Raw genomic sequence first — 18,778 nt, forward strand, 5'->3', positions numbered from 1 at the left:
ATAAAAAAAGCCTCAAAAACTTTACTAAAAGTCCAGTTGATGATTCAGATATAGTGTTCGTTTGTTTACACTTTTGGAGCCCAAAACGTGTGTTTCTAACTTCTAAGTCCAAAATCTAAAATGCATATTTAGTAAATTATTGCTATCACGTGTTATCAAAAAGCAGCTTTTCCAAATACGAAGAAGCATCACGTTTTGAAAACGGACCTTGGACCCACTGCCCATATAGACAATATGCTAAGGGCATGTTTGGTATTATTATTTAAACAATATTTTTGTTATTTAAACACAACATATATTTTCACATCACTTTTTTACTTACACACATTTCCATAACACTCAAATAATATTATTAGAAATCTCTTACCGAACGACTCCTAAACTTCTCAAAATCCATCAAGATTGCAAACCTAAGCCCAATCCATTTCAATGGCTCCACCATCCTCCTGAAATTTTAACCTCCTATATGGCTCTATCCGCAGAAAGACAAACCTGAAATCTGTGAAAATGCAAACACATCTGGGTATTTTTCACTTTTAGCCCTTTTCCTATTTTCATTCTTGACCAACTAAACAACTCACATGAACGTCTGGTTTTGTGTTTTTTTGCTGAATGTAAGTACAGAATACAAAAACATTTTTAATACCCAAGGATACTATTTTTGCAATATTGATGCAAATTTTTGTTGTTTAAAGGTCACCATAACTTGTGGTTTTGAACTTTGAAGGTGCTTATTAATTAACCGCCCGACAAAAATTGATTATGGGCCTCAAAAAATTTTTTTCCTGACATAGTGGAACTGACAAAACATGAAGTTATGGCATATATCTTGTTTGGCTTGAGAGAAAGAGCCACTACTCTTAGTACAATCATTCAAGAATGTGAAAAATAAGAAAAACCAATCGTGCATGTAATCCAAAACGATTCTATGGAATATATAGACTTCTACAACTACATGACAGAAACTGCCTGATCCAAGGGCATTTCAAGGACAATCACCCATGGGACAGTAAAAATAGAGTAAAAAACAAATAGGGTCCATAATATTTGTCTCGAGCCCCAACAATTTCCAATTCATTAATAAGGTTGCTATGTACTAACTAGCCTAGTTAAGTTCGTTTAGTAGCCAGATTGGGCTCTGATAAGTGATTTAATAAATTTTATATTTGTATTAATATTTGTTTATTTCAAGCCTCAAAGCTCTTGATTCTCTTGAATGAATATTTATGTGCTTTAGCAGGCATTTGGATTAGCTTTGTATTGAAAGTTTATTTGCTTATTTCTTGAAATTTGACAAAAATATGATTGTATATATATATATTTTTAATTGGGTTTGAAAAAATTATACATAAACAAATGTAAAAATAAGCTAATTAAAAAAAGAAATTAACCCATGTAGTGGACTAGCAGCGCATCTCAATTAGTCTTTAAAATAAACAAGCTAAAAAGAAAGATTGAAGCAGCACTTTCTGCTCTTTTTCTTGGAAGATTTATTATAAACTAGCGAGCCTCTTTCTTTTTTCTTTTTTTTAGCAAACTAGTGAGCCTCTTTATCTAGCTGAGTTGAGGTATTTTTTTGGTTTCATACTAAAAGTGCAGGATTTGGGTCCAGTCCCCAATGTAGAAAAATATCCAATGTGGTACCTCTCCCTCATCAGTCACCACATGGTGTTTGTTTCAATTCCAAGTTACCTCATATCTCTCTTTTTATGGTTAGGTGAGAGACAACACAGGGCCTAATGCCTTATATAAGGTAATGAAATCAATTTTAGTCCCACCAAACCATAGATACCACTTACTGAACCAAAAAACAGCAGCATATATGAACTTCTAAGTGGAGCCATTAAAAGTGTGGGAAAGAGACTAGCAGTCTAGCCTCCCATAATTCAAAAATGAAGATCTTGATTTTTTATTGATGTGTTTCTTTTAGTTTCTTGTGACTCCCTTTCTAGTCTTTCCTAGAGTGTCAAGCTGTTTTTGGTGTTGTTATGTATGACACTCTTTAAATAAACTATGTATGAATTATCTTAATGTTTTGCTACGTGTATTAGTCTTTCTATTCCTAATTTGTTTTCGTTTGGAATGAGTTTATTTATTTTGCTCACTATTTTCTCATTCTATTAAAGTAGCCTTTGTAGTTTCATTCAGTTTAGTTACACCAACAATCTATTAACTTATCTTCAGAGTTCAGAAATTTTAGTTACATTTTTTACAGTGTTTGATCTGTTTGAGTTCTGTAGTTTTGTTTTGTATGGAAGTGCACGGCGTAATTCTTTCATCTGGTACTCTTTTAATCATTTTGCTATGATTTTTGGTCCCTTATTCAATATGGCATTCCTGGTTGTTTTTAGGTTTGCCTAATTGAATACTTCAATCTTTCTTTTTTCAGATCTTTTTTGGGTTCTTGAAAGACTTGTCTAGTAATTTAGCTAGGTTCTGAAATACCTCATTGGGTAGGTGCATATTCGTGGGTAGGGAGAGAGACATGATATTTGTTGTCCATAGGCTTTTGTCTTCTCTGGCTGTGCATAAGTGCATTGACGATCCATACATGTGGCGTGGTTCTTGGCTTATGCAGTTTTGAACTTAGAGAGTCTTACAGACAGTGAGATTTGAAAAGAAAATAGACCAATGGAGGAATCTTATTAATGCTTGTGAAAGCCGGAAGTTGAAAAAAGAGTGTTTGTGTGTATTGCATATGACCTGTTGGTATATGAAATAATTAGATCTTTTACTTCATAATTACTCTTTTCCTTCTTTTCTAAAATTAGAATGTAAGGGAAAAAGAAATGATTACTGGTTCAATAGGTGTCCTTAATTACTAAATAGTTCTTCTCAAAAAAAAAAAAAAAAAAAAAAAACTAATTAAATAGTTAAAGAATACATGTATGAATATGTACAACTTATTCAGAAGGACTGTATTATTGCATCCATGTATCAACTGTCTATCCACTTGTGTTGCTATAATTCAGTAATAAACGAAGATACTTTCATTGATATGTGTATAAATTCTGCTTTAGCTTGTTTAGGCTAAGCGAAAATGACTTCATCTCTCCTCCAAATCCATATGTTTATAAAATATAAATGAAACCCTCCATTCGATTATTATTTTTCTGGACTTTCTTTATTATTTTGAAATGCTGAGGTGCCATGAGCATATTCTTCCCCCCCACCCCCTCTTCCCTCACCTTTTTTTGTATTCAATTAAGTAGTCTAGCTATGATGGTGTTATCTAGCTTTAATGTAAGATATATCCTTTTTCAAGCAGTTGGTTGATGTGCAAACTGACTAGTAGTGATTGGCTTCTTTGAAATGTGTATTAATAAAGGAAAGTAAAAACTAATAGTATATATGTGTACGCCATTTTGCACTAAAAAAATCTGCTAGTTGTTGTGCTGGTATGGAAAATTTTGCTTAATATCTGATTTGGCGGTGATTATGAGCTGTTGTTCACTTATTTTTTTGCCGGGATTGAATTATTCACTTGTATGTTATTTATTTCCTAATTGGAGAGAAATTTATAGTCTAATCAATCCTTTAATTATTGACAGGATAAGTAACTTCGTAAACATCGATCTTTAATTCAAATCGTATGCTAAAAGGCACTCGAAGATTTTTATATCAAACAAACTTTTAAATTTTTAATCCTAGACTTTTGTATCTATTTGAATCTCAAATCATATCAGACTATAATTACAACATTAGAGATTGTAGTCCCACGTGACATTAAAAGAAGAATGCATGCACTTCACACTCAAGTATGGGATTGCATCTCAATCACTATACACTTTCAACAATTATAACAACGTCAATGGACGCCATCCAGTACTATGATCTTTAACATTTTTAACATTAAACTGTCTAGCTAGAAATGCACTCCTTCCCTATTGTGATCAAACAATAAACGGGCTTTGGAGGCCTAAAAGCTTCACCTAATAATTCTGTATATAAATCAACCATTGTTGCACCGATGAAGTATTTCCCAAACATTACTGGTTTTGGGTTTTGAATGGAATGAGGTGAAGTGTATTAATTGGCTCATTGTGCTGGTTTTGGGTGTTATCAAATAATGGAATGAAGTGAGGTGTAAAATATTTGGTATAACCAATAAATTAATAAACTAATGAAATAAGAAACCCAAATAAAAATATTTGGTATAACAAAAACATTACAAGCTTAAATGGTACCCGATATAATTTATAATTTGGGTCAAAAGAGAAGCCCTAGAGATTGCAGTTCCTATATTTGGTTTGAGTGAGGGCACACAGAACTAGAGAAATCGAATATAGCTTATCTTATTCACCAAAAAAAGAAGAAAGAATAGCTTATCTTTTTTTCAACATGGTCATTTCAATAGGTTAACTTTTCTCTACAGTACAGGATCGTTTCAATGGGTCATACTTATATCCATCAATTGGCAGAGGATTTTAGGAAAATAAGTACAAAGCAAGAGTTACTTAATCTAAGTATAGAATAATATAAGAACATTTTTAATACGCAAGATTCAAGACATAATAAACCATCATTTTTCTCCACTTAAAAAATAGTAAATTTAATAAATTAACCAATTATTCCAACAACATACTTTTACATCCATACAATTTAGAGATTTAAGTTTTAACCTTTGAAGGTGCTTTTTAATTAACCGCTAGACAATCTAAAATGGATTATGGACCTTAATATTTATCTTACATGCATGTCTTGTAGCCAACTGAATGAAATGGAGATAGTACATGACCCCAATCATTCAGGAATATTGTGAAATAATAAAAATCTATATATCCGTGCATGTAATCCAAAACGATTCTATATAAGAAATATGTAGATTACGGATTCCCCGCATTCGGTTTAAACATTGCTATAGGGAGGCCAATAGAAGTGCTGATAAGCTTCCCAAGTTAGGAGCAGCTCAAGAGGAGCAATTTATTTTGTTTAATAGTCCGCCTGTGGACGTTACTGATGTGTTAGGTTCTGAATTAGCTGGCATGTATTTAAGCAGGACTTGTCCTAAACCTGTTTTTGTACCTTAGTCTTTTAATGCATTTTCCTTTTGACCAAAAAAAAAAAAAGAATATGTAGACTACATGATAGATCTTGAGTAGTGATGGAATATTTAAACTATGACAGATATTAAACTGGTCCAAGGAAATTTTAAGAACAGTCAATACTCTATGAACATTAACGGACCGTTTGGTAAGAGATTCTTAATAACATTGTTTAAGTTTTAAACAAGTCTATAGAATATTATTAAAACAGGAACTATAACATAATGCATGAACGGAACAACAAGGCAAAGAATACCCTATAGTTTGGAGAGGTTACCGACTTACCGCCATATAAATAATTTATCCAATAAATGCCAACTCAAATTCAGTTCAATAATAAAACCACTATTAGTAGGGTTGAGAAACAAAAGCAGAAGTGCTATATCATTTAGCTGTACTATCATCGAGTTGATGAATTATTGATTGTCTGATCGTCATTTGGGTCTACCAACACCAAAGTATTTTCATTTATAAAGCAGAGGTTGATTTGTGTGCACTTTCAACCTCAGAAGCAAATTAAAACACAATCAGTCAAAAGAGTTTGGATTTTGTTATCAAAGTGGTACTTAATTATGGCTTCTTAAAAAGGAAAAAGAATTAATTATTCCTTTTGGTTTTAATTATTGTATTATCGAATATATAATATTTTTGCAACTATTGAATTTGATAAATTATTATTGAATGTAAAATGTCAATGTCATTTGGCTCTACCAACACCAATTTATATATTGTCATTTAAAAAGTAGACGTTAATTTGTATCCACTTTCTAACGGTAGAAGCAAATTAAAAGAGTGTATGTATGTGCAAATTATTGGTGCACACAATTAGGTGTACAAATAATCAAATTTCTCTTAAAATTGCAGCTTATGTGTACTTTGAGTAAGCTTACATCACCAACCCTAACATAATACAAAACCAGCATATATAGCGCATACACATTGACTCACCCAAGCCAGTCTCTCCAAAAGCTATACCTTATAGCTTACCAATACAGAACTTTGGAAGTTGAAATTGAGGTAGCCCAAGGGTTGCCATACATAAATCATTGGACAAACATGAAATCCTATGCCCAAGGGAAACATTAACGACTAATGAACTAGATGGTTCAAATCTCACACGGGACTTCAGTGTTAGGTTCCACATCGACATCGCCATGGCCATGGCCTAGGTGAATCACTATGCTTTGAATGTTAAGCTCAGGTCGTGCTGGAGAACTCATGGATTAGCCCTACCATGTATGTACAAGACAGTGTTTAGCCCTACCCTACAACTCCATACGCATACAACTTATTGTAGGGTTCTACCTAGCTACAGTTGTCCATCCCCAACCATGACCTGAAGAACCCATTTGACTCAGAGCCACCCGAACCTAAACCATACAATCTGAGGAGAGAGGCAGTCAGCAGTGAGTCTTTGAGTTCCACAACCGTCATTGGCAGGTCGGGTGGCGAGTCTCCTTCTCCAAAAGCCGAGCCACCCAATCCAACTAACTAAGTCCTTGAAAAAGGCTAAATCTACCCAGATCCGATGAAAACATAGTGGTTTTCACTCATATCTAGTGAAGATCTTGTGATTTTGGGGAAGATCTCGTCGTTTTTGCTTAGATTCAGCTATGATCCAGTGGGCTCAAATACAACTCAGATTCAGTGAAAATCTAGTGGGTTTTGCTCATATTTGGCAAAGATTCAGTGTTTTATTGCTCAAATATGGCGAAGATTTGGTGTTGTTTTGCTCAGATCTAGTGGGTTTTGCACAAATCTAGCGAACACCTAGCGAAAAATACAAATCGCTGCCAAAAGGAATCTCCGACAGCATATTTGCCAGCTTCGACCAACTTAACCGTCGACTAACCGGGTCTGATCTAACTTGACCTGTTGGTTTTAGTGGTGGCGACGGGTTTTCTTGGCAGAAACTCGATGTCATCGTGTTGGTTGCGGGTTGGGCATAAACCCAATCTCTGAACAGACTATGGACATCCCTATACCTAGTGGTGGCAAATGAGCAGGTTAGGTAGGTTTTGGGTCAGATCATAAATGGTCAGAATACATAATTATTCATTTATAACTAATATAAATATATATTAAATATCCATTATCTACCCAACTCATTTAATACCCAGCCCAACCATTTAACCCATTAAAATCAAAGACTTTTTTAAAAAAAAATAACCAAAGACTTGAAATTTTTTCCATCTCTCTCAAGTTTCTCTTCATCAAAGAAAAACTTAATGAAAATCAATAATTTGAAAATTTCTCAATCTCATGCTAAAAACAAAATAATCAAAGTCTAACATAACTACATATTAGATAGTGAGTTTGAGAGAAACAATCACTGTAATCATTATAGCTAAAAAAAATCAAAATTAACCTAAAAACTAATGAAGGTGAAGAACATTTCCTCCATACCACTTCTTCTATTTTCTTTTGCTAAGCCTAAGCTTTCTTGGCAACTGAACAATGCTTTAACAAAATATAAAGGAAAATTTCCAAATAAGCATTTTACAAAAAAGATAGATCATTTGGATTTGGTTCCTCAAACTCAATTTGAGGCCACTACATCTGGAGATAAACAAGTCTAGTGACAAAATTGATCTCAACAAGCTTCAGTAATCGATCCCAACAAGAATTTTCAATGAGAGAGAAAGAGAGAGATAGTTTATTTGGGTCTAATCAAACTAGAGAGAGTGTGAGATAGAGTAGAGGGCTTTAGTTTAAAAGGTACCATGGCGATGGTGAGTGGTGGCAACTGGTGAGAGAGGATCGAATCTTTGACAATGGAGGCCTCAGTGTGATAGAGGTTAGAGGGATTTACAATTTAGGGTGTTTGGTAGGTGAGAAAATGAGAAAGAAAACTCAAGAAAATTAGAAATATGAAGAGAGGGGTTTGGGACTTGGTGGCTAGCTGCTAGTTAATAAGCACCTAGGGTTTTGGTGTGTGTGTTTGTGTATGTTTTTTAATTAATTAAACTTTTAAATTTTAGAATAAGTATTAAAAAAAAAAAAAAAAGTACCTCTGGGTACCCAATGGGTTTACCCATTTATGCTCATTTAATTGGGTACCCATTTAAGTCTTTACCCATTTAACCCAAACCTTTTAAATGGGTTGGATCATGAATTGACCAAATTAGGTGATTCATGGATGGATTAATGAGTTTGGATAAAAATTGCAACCCTTACTTTTATCCCAACATCTTCTTATAGTTGATTTGGATGGGACACAAAGAGAAAATAGCTTATCCTTTTCTCCAGAAGCATTTCAACAATTCATTTCCATCCACCAAAAGGGGATTTTAGGAAAATAAATGATAAACCAGAGTTATTTAATATAGTACTATAGAGTAATATAAGAACAGTTTTTAAAAGAAATTTCTTTGATGGGATATATAAGAACATCTTTAAAACTCAAGATATGATAAACTACCTATCAAAAAAAAAAAGAGATATGATAAACTATCATTTTTTTCTCAACTTAAAAAAATAGTGAATTATTCTAACAACATTTACATAAGGTCAGCATAATTATACAAGGGGTAATAACCTTTGAAGGCGCTTTTTAATTAATTAACTGTCAGACAAATTAAAATTGGTTGTAGACCTCAATTGTTTTTCTGACATGCATGCATGTCATGTAGCATAGTGAAACTAGCGATAACTTGAGAGAAAGAGCCACTCTAAAGACAATCAGTCGGGAATATCATGAAATAAGAAAAACTTGTCGTGCATTTGATCAAAAACGATTCTATATTTGGAAACTTAGACTACATATATGATGGATATTGTGTATTGATGGAAAATTAAATTAAATGATATATAGATATTGAGTAGCGATTGATCCAAGCTATTCGAGGACAATCACTGTAGGAGACCAAATATAGAGTGAAAAAATACAGGGTCCATAATAACTGTTTTGAGGTCAACAATAATTAATTCAATACTAAAGATTGATAACTTGGGTAGAGAGTTAGAAGACAGTCTGAGCTCTGCGAAATAATTAATTGGTTTATCTCAAAAGTGATCTTCTTTATTATTAGGATTAATATTGTTCACTCAAAAGTAAGGTTTAATGAACTTGTATTAAAGCTAATGTTGAACTGAGTTTAGTTATCTTACCTAATAACTAGGTGTTGGTAGTCGAGCAGTTGCAATATGTGTTAATCACTCTCCACAATAGACAAGCTTGAAAGTAGGAAAGGGTGCCTATCAAAAAACAAAAAAGGTTAGCGTGCGCGTGCCTATCAAAAAATAAAAAGGGTTAGCGTGTGTCACGAGGACTGGAAAGTCTGAGTAGTCTCAGTGGTCTTGTTTTGTATTTGGTTACTGTTTAAGTTACTGTATAAGATATTTTTTTCTTGTTCACTCACAACCACACACGTACTCTGAGACTGAGTTGACTCTTTCTCTCCTTTTCACTTTTGCTCTCAGACTCAACTCACGAGAAATTCTCTTTTGCTGGTTGGGTGGTCTTTGAGCTTGTAATAGCCCAACCAGCACTAGATATGCTACAGTCCCACAACCATCATTGGCGGGTCGGGTGGCGGGTCTCTTTCTCCAAAAGCTGAGCCACCCAATCCGACCAACCGAGCCTTTAAAAGAGACTAGATCTACCCAGATTTGATGAAAACATAGTGGTTTTCATCTAGCGAAGATCTTGTGATTTTTGGTGAAGATCTCGTTGTTTTTGCTCAAATCTAGCTACGATCCAATGGACTCAAATACGGCTCAGATTCAGCGAAAATCTAGTGGGATTTGCTCAAATCTAGCAAAGATTTGGTGTTTTATTGCTCAAATCTGATGGGTTTTGCTCAAATCCAGTGAAGATTCGATGTTGTTTTACTTAGATCCAATGAGTTTTGCACAAATCTGGCAAACACCTGGCGAAAAATACAAATTTCCGCCAAAAGGAACCTCCGATAGCATATTCGCTGGCTTCAACCAACCCGACCGTCAACTAACTGAGTCTAATCCAACTTGACCTATTGGTTTTAGTGGTTGGCAATGGGTTTTCTTGGCAGAAACTCGACGTCATCGGGTCAGTTGCAAGTTAGGCATAAACCTAATCTCCGGATAGACTATGTGCACCTCTATACCTAGCGATGGCAAATAAGCAGGTTGGGTAGGTTTTGGGTTGGATCATAAAATGTTAGGATACATAATTATTCATTTATAATTAATCTATATAATAATTAATAGTCAAAATATTTGACTTTTTGTTGATCACGTCTCATTTTGCCACATGACTACATAAATTACTGTCACATGCTTACATTTAAAAACCAAACTGTTGTATCTCTTATGTTTTGTGGTTAATGTGAAACGTTTAAATATTCTTAATACATTTAGTGTTTAGTTGTGTTTCTCTTAGACAGTAGTGACAGGATAAAAACAAAAATAAAAGAACAAATACTCTTCAGAATCATGACATATCAACAAATATGACTTAAAAAATAAATAAATAAAAAACCAATTAGGCCAAAAAAATTACTTTTATCCTCACCCTCACACACGTTAACTTTTAAAAACCCACATCGTTTCAGTGTCTAACCACTCTATCTGCCTTTCTCTTTAATGTTTCCCTTTTTATGTTATGCTCTTTTTAGTTTTTCCTCTACGAGAAGAAACCCAATGACGCTTGAAGAGAAAGAACAAAAGTCCTGCCTTCACTAGCTTGCCACCACTGGTTAGCTAGTAAGACCACTATCGGTAAAACTGATTTCTTGCGTTTTCCCCTTTCATTTGTAATACTTGGGATTTTCTTTCTTAATCTTCTTCTCCTTCTAAGTGAGAGTTTGTGTAATTTGGGTGGCTCAATTTCTTTTTCCTTCCCCTTGATGTTCACACTTTCACGCTACTATATTGTGCGTATTGCTGGATTAAGCAAACCGTTTTAGTGCAATTTTGCTACGATTCACAATCCTTTTCATTTTTCAAATTTCACCATTTGAAAAAAAAAAATCCCACATATATACATAAGGAACGACCTTACACTATTATTGAGAGCACCAACAATGGATAGACAAAGTCAAAGAGTAAGAAAAGAATTTAAGAGACTTTGCCACTGCCAGACAAGTCTTTTATTGAAAACATTACCAGTAAATTTTATTTATTTTGTTTTTAAAAATTACTAGTTAGATATGAATTATGCTTTAGTATTTCAATTGACTTGATTTAGAGTTTCATTCTTCATCCCTATTGTGCCGCTTTTTCCCGATACTCTGTAAGGGCGTAGAGAGAGTTTAGAAGCCTGTCACCACCAGTCTACCACAACAACCCACAAATCACTGGCCACCACCACCACCATAGCATTATTGCACCACAAACCCAAAAAAAATAAAAATAAAATTTCCATACCCACCTAACCATAACCAACCATGGAGATCCATAACCATCGCCACTGCCAAACCCACCAAGATCCATACCCACCGCCGAATCACCAGCCACAATCGCCAATAAAACACCACCATAAATAGCAAAAACCCATCAAACATCCAACATACCTTTCAGTTATGAGATGAGAACAAAAAGGAGGGTAGGGTAGTGAGCTTCGCTGGGTTTGGTTGACTAAGAGAGAGCAAATCTAGGTTTGTTTGAGAGAGGGACACCAAATTAAATTGCTGGAACCGCTGCAGGTAAAGTTTTTTTCTTGTACCTTTATTGAGTGTTAAACTAACATGATTTAAGTTTGGGTATTGTGGGTGGATTGGTTTTGATATAGGAATTTTATATTTTAAGTTGAGGTTGTTTTCCTTCTCATTTGTGATTTAGATTTTCTACTTCAGTCCCCATAGAATTTTGACTACCCAATTGAAGATTTTCATCAATTTTGCTTCATGGTTGACTTTTTTTTTTTTTTTTTTTTTTTTCCTCTATGACTATTAGAGGAAGGTTTTTGCTTTGAATGATGTTGGATTAATCCGGATGAACTATGGACTTTGAATTTCCTCTTCAATATTTCTTCTTTATATGTTTTTTACTTGCTGCTACTTATTAATTCATATAAGAAGATGTAGTTTATGCCTTACGGTTACTGATATCAATATAATTCTTTTGTATGGTTTTATTATAGCTTTGGGATGGCTCTTGGCATGATTAATGGAACCGAATAAAAGTATTTGTTGGAACAAATGGAGTTTGACCAATCTATTTTTATTTATTTATTTTGGTAGGCAGAGATAAATTCTGATGAGCTGGTGTGGCATTGGGTTACATTCATAAGGTAAGCTTCTTTAAGATAAGACTATTTGGTGGAGTTATGAATTTTGGTTATCCTTCTCTCCATAATGGAAGACAGTGTCACTACTCATTCACTAAGTAATATTCCCCTAATATGAAAGTATCTTTTAAATTACAACTGGAGAGATGTAAACCAATTTTGAACTTTTTTTCTTTTTCAAATAGTAATTCATTTAAGCTTAAACATTATTTGATGGGACTATGGCTTCACAATGCTGAAATTGTAATATCACTATGAGATTTTTTGTTCCATAATGCATAAGGCGAACTGTAGATAGGAAAGGTTTGGTAGTTATTGGGGAAAAATCCCTATAATGGTATTCATTTTGCATAGATATGTGGTAAAAACATTGAACATACTACACCTATAGCTTGAAAAAATAAATTTATTTAAGAATGATGCCTTCCTCACTGTTTGTGTCCTTGTCCCCTATAGGCCTTGGAAACTAAATAGATTCTCTCTTATCTATTTGATTGATTATCAAGTTGACTTTTCATTTCTACTGAGAAATTTAAACCCCGGTTGATAGAATTAACAAGTTTTAAACCCAAGTTGTTAATTAGATTTATTATAAATAAAACTTATTAAAACAAGCAAACATCAATATCACGTCAAAATCATGCACAGTGAAAAAAATAAATAAGACAAGATATGATGACCCATGAAACAAACTAGTTTCACAGTAAAAAACCTGGGAGGAAACCTTCCCGAAAAGCAATCCACTATAGTAAAAAGAAGTTTCATATCTAGTACAAAACCGTTACCCCTAAACTCTACAATCCCTGTAGATGAACTTACAGTAGAAACCTTCTATCGCTTCAAAATCTCTAAACTCTTCAATATATGAACGCCACCCTTTTTGCACGGATCCTAGTACGTGACTAACCAATGATGCACAACTCCCAGTACGTGACTAACACACAAACTTGAAAAAGATTGTTGGCTGCAAAGTTCTTCACTTCATCAATAATGAAGATCAAGAAGCACTTGGTTACAAAACCCTAAAGCGCAAAGACGCAGTAGCTTCTTTCAGAGAAAATAAAGCATCGGTCACCTTTGGCATATGTTCTCCTTGTATTCTCCTATGTGACGGCCTTTAAAATAAACTTTATATATGTCTAAGATTGTGAGAAAAGAAACCCTACACATACATGTAAACATGGGCTAAAAATCAAATTTGAAAATTCTCGATAGATAGCTATTTGTCCACAACTGTCGACACCTCGATAGATAGCTATCTTGGCAGTTGTCGAGCTATCTATCCGTAATTGTCAAGCTATCTGTTCAGGTTTAGTGAACAACTTTTCTTCACTTATTTCTTGGTCCAATCTTCATGACTTTAATACTAAACTTGAACAACATGTTTCTTGAAGTATTAAACACATCCTAGATCTACCCAATTACAAGTAAAGTGTGTTTTGTCAAAGGATTGGCCAATTACATAAAATGTTGACATATGTTCCTAACATGAATCACATGTCCTAACAATTTCACTATATCTGCTCTGCTACAGAAGACGTGTATTTATTCTTTTTAAAAATATTTATTTTCTAACTCTCTAGGCTTTGATTGCACTGTTTTTCTTTGACATTCCGGCCATTTGAGTGACTTGATGTGCTTGTAGCCTTATGGTATTCAAAAATTATGAAATGGACATATGTCACGAAAGGTAGCCACTTCATGGTGATATTTATGTAAATTGATATGAAGACAAAGCTACCTATCAAATAAAACATATATGATGACAAAACTAAGGCCCTTTATTCACACATTATTAAAGAAGAAAGTGAAATGTTTGAGATGTACATTTATACAATGAGTGATCGCCTATCGGCACTATGCATTGTAAATGGCTAAGCTACTTGATCCTCTAGGAGAGTACTTAAGTGCTAAAGTGATTCATGTAAGCATGGCACCCAAGAACATAAAAAGGGTCTTGATATCTTGCTTGGGCAAGAAAGTGCTATTTTGATTCTTGATGATGCAGAAGATGTAGGTACATTTGTCTTCAGCTGAATATCTCTACTTAACCAATTTATTTTCACTTTAATATGATAATATTTGTTACATATAATACTTTTGATCTTATTGTTTTACCCTTTAGAAGAAGAGAAGTTCTTTTGATAGGCCAAAAACAAATTGACCCTATGTGATGAATTAATTGATTAATTAGCTAAGTTTATTAATTAATCAAATTAACATGCAAAGCACGTGGTAGTATAAACAAATCACCAATTAAACTAAGTATGCAGTGGAAAATAAATTGACATGGTGATTTGTTTATGAATGGGGAAAACCAACACTGTAAAAACCCCACTGGGTGATTTTAAGGTCACCACTTCCGAGAATCCACTATTATCAAAATAAGCGGTTACAAATAAAGGAATCTCAGTACTTTATACCAACCTATAGCTAAACCCTTATCCCAATACCCAATTGGACTTGTTCTGTAGTGACAATCTCTCCTTGTAATGCACAGTTCCCAGTACATGACTAACCAATTGCGCGGATCCTAGTACGTGACTTCAATCACCAATTAGAAAAGATTGTTGGCTACAAAGTTCTTCAGCTCATCCAAACGATGAATATCAAGAGATGCTTAGTCACAAAACCCTACGATGCACAAACACAGCAACTACTTCACAAGAACGATGAACTAGCTAGGGCAAACTCTGTCTCCAGTTACAATTTGCTTGAACAAACTTTGCTCAACACTTGTGCAACTTGTTCCCACTTTGACGGCCCTTAAAATAATCCTTTTATATGTCTAGGGTTATGAGAAAAGAAAACCCAAACACATAATCACGGATTAAAGTCAAAACAGAACTGAAAAACTGTTTTTCTTAAACCTCAACAGATACCCTATCTGTCGAGCTGCTGTCAAGCCACAGGGCTGGAACAACTCTTCAAGCTCAATAAATGGCTAGCTGTTGAGCTTTAATGATAAGCACTTTTCAGACTTGAATCTTGGACAGACTTGTATGGCTTCAACACTTGATCTTGAAACAAAGTTTCTTGATGTATTAAACACATCCTAGATCTACCCAAGTACAAGTAAAGTGCGTTTTGTCAAAGGATTAGCTAATTACATAAAATAGTGACATATGTTCCTAACAAGTGAATCACATATGTCCTAACATCTTTCAACATAATGAGTCCTCTTATTTGTAGGGAAGAGAGTCAGATTATGGAAATGGGCGATTTCATCATTATTTGAAGTATGTTGTAGTTTCATTCTCAAAATTTCTTGCTACATCATATTAAACTGGACCTGTTTGTGTTTTGAAATTAACTTGAAATTTTATAAAAAAAAAGACATGGTTTTGTATCTACTATGTGTGAAACACCATAAAGAAGTAAACTTTAACTTTTCAGTTTTAAATTATAAACTTTTTTTTTTTCACTTTGGTTTCTCTTTAGTCAAACTAAGAAGGGTGAAGGAAAATTTATAAATAAATTAATAAATAATTTAAAAAAAAAAAAAAAAAAACTTGCTTATGGATTTTATGAGATGCATACGTGTTGACTGTGACTTTTATATTGTAGAATGATGAATAGAATTGAGAAGTAAAACTGACATTGTTTAGGAGCCACTTGAAATAGTGAAGAAGCCTAAAGGTTGCTTCTAATGTTGCTGCACTTGGATTATTCAAAAATTATGTAGACGTGTTTATGCATTAATATGCGATGTATCTTTTTGGAAAATTTTACATATTTGAGGTTCTTTGGTAAACAATTTTTTTTTAGGTTCTGTGTATATGTGTAATTGTTATTTGTCTTAATTTTTACCTATAAAAAACACAACATTTATCCAGATACTTGAATGTCTAGATGAAGGATTTGCACTTGATCCATTAAGACTAAATTCGATCATGCAAGTGATTATGCTACCAATAAAAAACTAGACTGTAACATGAAATTAATTCTTTTACTTAATTTTGTAGTCTAACTTGCAAAATGATTCTAATTTTGGAGTTGATCTCATTTTCAGTAGCTTTTTCGTGCATCGCATGAGTTAGCAACTAGTATAAATATATATTAAATACCCATTACCCAACATAACTCATTTAATAACCAACCCACCCATTTAACCCATTAAAATCAAAGACTTGTTTTTTTAAAAAATAACCAAAGACTTGAAATTGTTTGCCATCTCTCTTCAATTTCTCTTCATCCAAGCAAAACTTAATGAAAATCAATAATTTGAAAATTTCTCAATCTCATGCTAAAAGCAAAATAATCGAAGTCTCACATAACTAGATATTAGATGGTGAGTTCAAGAGAAACAATCACAGTAATCATTATTGCTAAAAAAATCAAAATTAACCTGAAAACTAATGAAGGTGAAGAACATTTCCTCCATACCACTTCTTCTATTTTCTTTTGCTAAGCCTAAGCTTCTTGGCAGCCAAAAAATGCTTTAACAAAATATAAAGGAAAATTTTCAAATAAGCATTTTACAAAAAAGATAGATTTGGATTTGGTTTCTCAAACTCAATTTGAGGCCACTACCTCAAGAGATAAACAAGTCTGGTGACAAAATTGATCTCAACGAGCTTCAGAAATTGATCCCAACAAGAATTTTCAATGAGAGAGAAAGAGAGAGATAGTGTGTTTGGGTCTAATCAAACTAGAGATATAGCACCACCAATGACTACAAAGAAGAAACTTTTCCACATTTTGGTCATGAAGGAGTTGTGAGAAGGTAGAGAGAGTGTGAAATAGAGTAGAAGGCTTGAGTTTAAAAGGTACCGTGGCAATGGTGAGTGGTGGCAACTAGTGAGAGAAGCTCGGATCTTTGACAATGGAGGCCTCAGTGTGAGAGAGGTTAGAGGGATTTACAATTTAGGATGTTTGGTAGGTGAGAAAATGAGAAAGAAAACTCAAAAAAATTAGAAATATGAAGAGAGGGGTTTGGGACTTGGTGGCTAGCTGCTAATTAAGCACTTAGGGATTTGGTGTGTGTGTGTGTGTTTAAATTAATTAAACTTTTAAATTTTAGAATAAGTGAAAAAAAAAAAAAAAAAAAAAAAAAAAAAAAAAGCACTAGGTACCCAAGGGGTTTACCCATTTATACTCATTTAATTAGGTACCCATTTGAGTCTTTACCTATTTAACCCAAAACTTTTAAATGGGTTTGATCATGACTTGCTCAAATTAGATGATTCATGGATGGATTAATGTGTTTGGGTAAAAATTGCCACCTCCGGTTCTACCCCCACCTACTTCTTACAATTGATTTGGATGGGGCACATAGAGAAAATAACTTATCCTTTTCTCCATGGTATTTCAACAATTCATTTCCATCCATCAAAAGAGGATTTTAGGAAAATAAATGATAAACCGGAGTTATTTAATCTAGTACTATAGAATAATATAAGAACATTTAAAAAAAAAATTTATTTGATGGGATATATAAGAACATCTTTAAAACTCAAGATATGATAAACTACCTATCAAAAAAAAAAAAAAGATATGATAAACTATCATTTTTTCTCAACTTAAAGAAATAGTGAATTATTCTAACAACATTTACATAAGATCACCATAATTATACAAGGGGTAATAACCTTTGAAGGAGTTTTTTAATTAACTGTTAGATAAATTAAAATTGGTTGTAAACCTCAATTGTTTTTCTGACATGCATGCATGTCAGGTAGCATAGTGAAACTGGCGATAACTTGAGAGAAAGAGCCACTCTAAAGACAATCAGTCGGGAATATTACGAAATAAGAAAAACTTGTCGTGCATGTGATCAAAAACGATTCTATATTTGGAAACTTAGACTACATATATGATGGATATTGTGTAGTGATGGAAAATTAAATTAAATGATATATAGATATTGAGTAGCGACTGATCCAAGCTATTCAAGGACAGTCACAGTATTTCTCAAAAAAAAAAAAAAAAGACAGTCACTGTAGGAGACCAAATATAAAGTAAAAAGATACAAGGTCCATAATAATTGTTTTGAGGTCAACAATAATTAATTCAATACTAAAGATTCACAACTCCTTAACTTGGGAAGAGAGTTAGCAGACAATTTGAGCTTTGTGCGAAATAATTAATTGGTTTATCTCAAAAGTGATCTTCTTTATTATTAGGATTAATATTGTTCACTCAAAAGTATGGTTTAATGAACTTGTATTAAAGCTAATGTTGAACTGAGTTTAGTAGCTTGGTTTATCTTAACTAATAACTTGGTGTTGGTAGCCGAGTAGTTGCAACATGTGTTAATCACTCTCCACAATAAACAAGCTTGAAAGTAGGATTGAAGTAGCTAGATATTAAATTTCTTTTAATTTGGGGGAAGATTTTAAACTAGTGAGCCTCTTATCTTATCTTCTTCTTTTTAAATTGTTAGGACATATGTGTTTCACATGTTAGGAACATATGTCAATATTTTATATAATTGGTAATCCTTTGACAAAACGTATTTTACTTGTGTACGCACCAAAAACGGCTTTGCTGGGCCAAACCGCTATTTGGGCTCACAACTTAT

Source organism: Quercus lobata, chromosome 3 (genome assembly GCF_001633185.2).
Source record: "Quercus lobata isolate SW786 chromosome 3, ValleyOak3.0 Primary Assembly, whole genome shotgun sequence".
Classification (NCBI taxonomy): domain Eukaryota; kingdom Viridiplantae; phylum Streptophyta; class Magnoliopsida; order Fagales; family Fagaceae; genus Quercus; species Quercus lobata.